The sequence below is a fragment of the Bos taurus genome, chromosome 9 (assembly GCF_002263795.3).
Source record: "Bos taurus isolate L1 Dominette 01449 registration number 42190680 breed Hereford chromosome 9, ARS-UCD2.0, whole genome shotgun sequence".
NCBI lineage: Eukaryota > Metazoa > Chordata > Mammalia > Artiodactyla > Bovidae > Bos > Bos taurus.
Genome location: NC_037336.1, coordinates 83086303 through 83092741, shown reverse-complemented (window position 1 = coordinate 83092741; position 6439 = coordinate 83086303).

The window sequence follows — 6439 nt, the reverse complement described above, 5'->3', positions numbered from 1 at the left end:
CCTTTAAATCTATTTCTCACTTCCACTGTATAATCATAAGGGATTTGATTTAGGTCATACCTGAATGGTCTAGTGGTTTTCCCTACTTTCTTCAATTTAAGTCTGAATTTGGTAATAAGGTAATAAGGAACACTGAATAGTGAGCCTGTTTATGGGGTAACTTAAAATTGGTTTCTCCCTTATATCTAACCTATATCAAGTTTCTTTGAATAAGGCAGTGTTTATACACATAAATTAAATATCACCCTCAAGATGTGCTATCAGCTTAACAAAGTTACACATATTTATTTGTAGACCATTGATATAAGACAATGTCATTATTACCCTCACCTGCGAGAAGGCTACCTGCTTATCTGCTTATGCACAAACTATTCTACCTAGTGGTAGCTACCTGAAATATAAATGCAACACCTTAGAGGAACTCAAAAACCTTTTGGGAAATAGGATTATTCATTTGTTCCTTTATTTGATCAGTAGACATATATTCTGTACGCTAGGGCATGCTAAGTCACTTCAGTCATGTCCAACTCTTTGTTACCCTATGGTCTGTATGCTAGTAACTGTACTAATAGGCCTAATTATAATAACTAAAATTGTGAAACACTGAATGCAGATGATTGATAATATCAACAGTGTCCTATACCAAGTTTGTGGTATACAGGAACAATACCTGGGTCCTTGTTGTTCAGTTGCTCAGTCGTGTCTGACTCCTTGCGACTCCATGGACTGCAACATACCAGGCTTCCCTGTCCTTCACCATCTCCCAGAGCTTGCTGAAATTCATATCCATCAAGTCAGTGGTGCCATCGAACCATCTTGTCCTCTGTTGTCCCCTTTTCCTCATGTCCTCAATTTTTCTCAGCATCAGGTAGCCAAAGTATTGGAGCTTCAGCTTCAGCTTCAGCACCTGGGTCTTCTACTTTTCGCAAAATTCAAAGCTGCCTTGGTTCAAATCCCCTCAGTGGTAGTGGTTTAGTTGCCCAGTGGCATCCAAGTCTTGCGACCCCATGGACCGTAGCCCCCCAGGCTCCTCGGTCCATGGGATTTCCCAGGCAAGAGTACTGGAGTGGGTTGCCATTTCCCTCTCCAGGGGATCTTTCTGACCCAGGGATTGAACCCATGTGAAAAAGTGTCTCCCGCATTGCAGGCAGATTCTTTACCACTGTGTCACCTAGGAAGACTCAAATCCCCTTGATTATTTAAATAAAATGGCAAGGTTGATTTGGGGTTATGAACATTATCCTTGGCAAGCTGTTTCTAAATTACCATATAATTGTATGTTATTTGTCACATTATCCATACTTCAAATAAACTATATAAGAAATATAATTAAAGCTATTAGGTTCTAAAGTCTGGCAATTAGGTGATTCAAACTGGCTCTTTCTCTCTTCTAATTCCTTAGGCACATATCATAAAAGAGGAATGGTATCCCCCACCGCAGCCCCAGCTGGCAATTCTGATTGTCCCGTGATTTCACAGCTGCAAATCGGCCCCCACCCTTTCACACTTGTCTCAGGCCAGGGATGCTTTCTTTAATTAGTACATGACAAACTTGAGTCCTGATTTGTCTGTTGCTTTGGTCCCTGGGTTACCTGAGTGCAGGCTCGTCTAATTGGGAAAGAAAACCTACTTAACCAGTGATGCTATTTGCCTGACACTTAAAAAAGGGGAGAGTAATTTTTCTGGTTGTTGAGTTTGCTTTCTTTACTGCATTTGCACTCACTGGGAACTTCTCTCTCTTACAATTTAGTATCATGTCTAAGCTTTGTACCTACATTTCTGCTGTTATTTTCATTCTTATGGTTCTTAAACCTTCTCCAACTTGAAAATGGCCTCTTAAAAAAGCCACTAAGAGCTAAGCCTGTGAGAGACAGCCTGCAGAGTGTGATTTGAGGAGATGCAAGGCCCTCCTTTTTGAGGGCAGAGGTGAAGCAAACCAAATACTGCCCTTTCTTCCTTTTTTATTTTAAATTGTCAGGGTTGCTTAACCACTTCTCTCAGTGGTTAAGTCACATAGATGATAGCTTTGTTCTAGAAGTCCAAGTTGCGCACAGGTAGAGAAGAGAGCTTAGGTAAGGAAATCTGTGATTCCTGGCATTCTCTCTGCTTGAAACAAAAGTTTAAGACCTATTTTCTTAAAAAGTTACCAAGAGGTTTCCTGAGGAATGAGACCATAGGACAGAAAGTGAAAATGGGGATAGGATAAAATGAGAGAAGCATATGTTTTATTTGCTTTGGAAGTGACAAACAAACATTAAGCATCTATGCTATACAGGAGGTAGTCAAGGCTATGGTTTTCCAGTAGTCATGTATAGATGTGAGAGTTGGACTATAAAGAAAGCTGAGCGCCGAAGAATTGATGCTTTTGAACTGTGGTGTTGGAGAAGATTCTTGAGAGTCCCTTGGACTGCAAGGAGATCCAACCAGTCCATCCTAAAGGAGATCAGTCCTGGGTGTTCATTGGAAGGACTGATGTTGTAGCTGAAACTCCAATACTTGGGCTACCTGATACGAAGAGCTGACTTATTGGAAAAGACCTTGATGCTGGAAAAGATTGGGGGCAGGAGGAGAAGGGGACAACAGAGGATGAGATGGTTGGATGGCATCACCGACTCATTGGACATGAGTTTGGGCAGACTCCAGGAGTTGGTGATGGACAGAGAAGCCTGGCATGCTGCGATTCATGGGGTTGCAAAGAGTTAGACATGACTGAGCGACTGAACTGAATATTAGATACTGAGGGGAGATACGAAAACAATGCAAAACATGCTTCCGTGGGGCTGGAGATACTGCAGGCTGATACACACTGGTGAAGCAGGTGACAGTGGCATGAGGCAGAGGTCAAAGTGCTGCACACAGGCAGGCTGTACTACAGAAGTGCCTCACGGAGGACACGGGGTCAGAGCTTCACAGCTAAGAGGGAAGAAGTTCAGACACTATTATTACATGAGCATAGATGACTTGGAATTGGACTGTGTATAGTGTGTGATGGAGACAAGAAGGAAACTGATCAGGGTAGAATGAAAGATTTACCTCAGGCAGTTTAAGACAGGAACTGAGACTTACCCCATGAGCATTAGATAGTCATCATAGATATCTGAATAGAGAAATGACAAAATGAAATGGATGTCATAGGAAGAATGAAGTTGGTGGTGGTTTTGAGGTGGGAAGCACTGGAGGAGGAAAGACAGGTCAGGAAATAGCAGAAGTCCAAATGTGCTTAGGATGGTAACAGGAAGAAATGAACAGGATGGGAAGAAAGGATTTTTTTGTTTTTTAACGCCTGCACATAGGATATTATTGAGATGGAGGGGGCAAAGAAGACTGTGAGGTCTACCCCCTAAATGACTCAGCTTGAGAGGGGTTGAGAGTGACTCAGTGTCAGCTAGGTGACTTAGTAAAGGGGAAAACCCCAGATTTCAATAAGTATAAACACAGAATCAAGAGAATTTAAAGCTACAAAGGGCTTCAGAGATCATATATTCTAGCCCCTTCATTTGATAGGAGGTCAGCTGAGGCACAGGGCAGATGTGTCACTCAACCTAGGGCAGTGAGCAAATGTAGGGAAACCGAGGAGCAAAGGAGGGCCAGTGTAGCAGCCCATGCAGATGGCTGCCCACATCTTTTCCCACTGGGCCATCCTGCCTGCTTCACCATTCATTCTGTCTAGTTCTCAGGACAGTAGCTCTCAAACTCAGGACTAAGGACCAGGGCCCATCTACTGCCAACTTATTAATAGACAAAATAAAAATAGACTAACTTTTTCAAAAAGCTAAGTTCATTTATTTAAAGAACTAACCTTTATTAAGGGAGTATGTCCTTGTTTAATAGTTGCTGTTACAACCCCCTTTCATTTAGGAAATGAGGCACTGATATGCATGGTACAATTTTTCCTGTCTTTTTTAACACTAGCTTTTATATACTGTTAGTCATCATTTCTTTATCCTTCTCTTGCCTTGGGCAGGAGCCCTCAGGATGGACACTGGGGTAGAGGTAAGGGGAAGTGAAAGTGAAAGTTGCTCGGTCGTGTCGGACTCTTTGCAACTCTATGACTATACAGTCCATGGAATTCTCCAGGCCAGAATACTGGAGTGGGTAGCCTTTCCCTTCTCCAGGTTTCTTCCCAAACCAAGGATTGAACCCAGGTCTCCTGTATTGCAGGTGGATTCTTTGCCAGCTAGGCCACAAGAGAAGCCCATGAGGGGATATAAGGGATAACTACTACCGGGCACTTTTACTCCCTGTCCCTTGGCCTTGGACCAAGGCATGGCAGTAGTGGTGGGAAATGGACCCCAGTTCTTTGATATGGCTCTGTGATATTTCTTCAACCCTTGGTCATTTGCAAAGTAACCTGCAAAAGCAGTTTCTAGCTGCCTTTCCATTAGATCGCACTGTCTTTCCCACAAAGTCAACCTCACTGCTATGGTCTGTGTGGAGGATCATAGTCCCTCACAGAAGCAGACTTTGGTGGGCTGCTCCATCAGGGCTTCGAGACAGCTGCCTGAATCCTGCTGGGCTGAGCTTGGTCCCAGGGGAAGCAGAACTTACAAGAATCTGGACACCCCAAGAAAAAGAAATGCAAAAAGTCAAAATGGTTGTCTGAGGAGGCCTTGCAAATGACTGAAAAAAGAAGAGAAGTGAAAGGCAAAGGAGAAAAGGAAAGATAAACCCATTTGAATGCAGAGTTCCAAAGAATAGCAAGGAGAGATAAGAAAGACTTCCTAAGTGATCAATACAAAGAAATAGAGGAAAACAATAGAATGGGAAAGACTAGAGATCTCTTCAGGAAAATTAGAGATACCAAGGAAACATTTCATGCAAAGATGGGCACAATAAAGGACAGAAATGGTATGGACCTAACAGAAGCAGAAGATATTAAAAAGAGGTAGTAAGAATACACAGAAGAACTGTACAAAAAAGATCTTCATGACCCGGATAACCATGATGGTATGATCACTCATCTGGAGCCAAAGTCAAGTGAGCCTTAGGAAGCTTCACTACAAGCAAAGCTAGTGGAGGTGATGGAATTCCAGCTGAGATACTTCAAGTCCTAAAAGATGATGCTGTTAAAGTGCTGCACTCAATATGCTGGCAAATTAGGAAAACTCAGCAGTGGTCACAGGACTAGAAAAGGTCAGTTTTCATTCCAAACCCAAGAAAGGCAATGCCAGAGAATGTTCAAATTATTGCACAATTGCACTCATCTCACATGCTAGCAAAGTAATCCTCAAAATTCTCCAAGCTAAGTTTCAACAGTATGTGAACCGAGATCTTTCAGATGTCCTAAATTGCCAACATTTCAGAGATCAAATTGCCAACATCTGCTGGATCATCGAAAAAGCAAGAGAGTTCCAGAAAAACATCTACTTCTGCTTTATTGACTACACCAAAGCCTTTGACTGTGTGGATTACAACAAACTGTGGAAAATTCTTTAAGAAATGGGAGTACCAGACCACCTTACCTGCCTCCTGAGAAATCTGTATGCAGGTCAAGAGGCAACAAACAGTTAGAACCTGACATGGAACAACAGACTGGTTCCAAATTGGGAAAGGCTGTATATTGTAATCCTTCTTATTTAACCTATATGAGCCACCAGGGAAGCCCTAATATGCAGATTGCTGCTGCTGCTGCTAAGTCACTTCAGTCGTGTCCGACTCTGTGTGACCCCATAGACGGCAGCCCACCAGGCTTCCCCGTCCCTGGGATTCTCCAGGCAAGAACACTGGAGTGGGTTGCCATTTCCTTCTCCAATGCATGAAAGTGAAAAGTGAAAGTCAAGTCGCCCAGTCATGTCCGACTCTAGCGATCCCATGGACTGCAGCCTACCAGGCTCCTCCAGCCATGGGATTTTCCAGGCAAAAGTACTGGAGTGGGGTGCCATTGCCTTCTCCGAATATGCAGATTACATCATGTGAAATGCTGGGTTGGAGGAAGCACAAGCCGGAATCAAGATTGCCAGGTGAAATATCAACAATCTCAGGTATGCAGATGACACCACCCTTATGGCAGAAAACAAAGAGGAACTAAAGAGCCTACCAATGAAAGTGAAACAGGAGAGTGTAAAAGCTGGCTTAAAACTCAACATTTAAAGAATTAAGATCATAGCATCCGGTCCTATCACTTTATGGCAAATAGATGGGGAAACAGTGGAAAAAGTGAGAGACTATTTTCTTGGGCTCCAAAATCATTGCAGATGGTGACTGCAGCCATGAAATTAAAAGACGTTTGCTCCTCGGAAGAAAAGCTATGACCAGCCTAGACAGCATATTAAAAAGCAAAGACATTACTTTGTCAACAAAGCTCTGTAGAGTCAAAATTATGGCTTTTCCAGTAGTCATATATAGATGTGAGAATCACACTACATAGAAAGCAAAGCGCCGAAGAATTGATGCTTTTGAACTGTGGTGTTGGAAAAGACTCTTGAGAGTCCCTAGGACT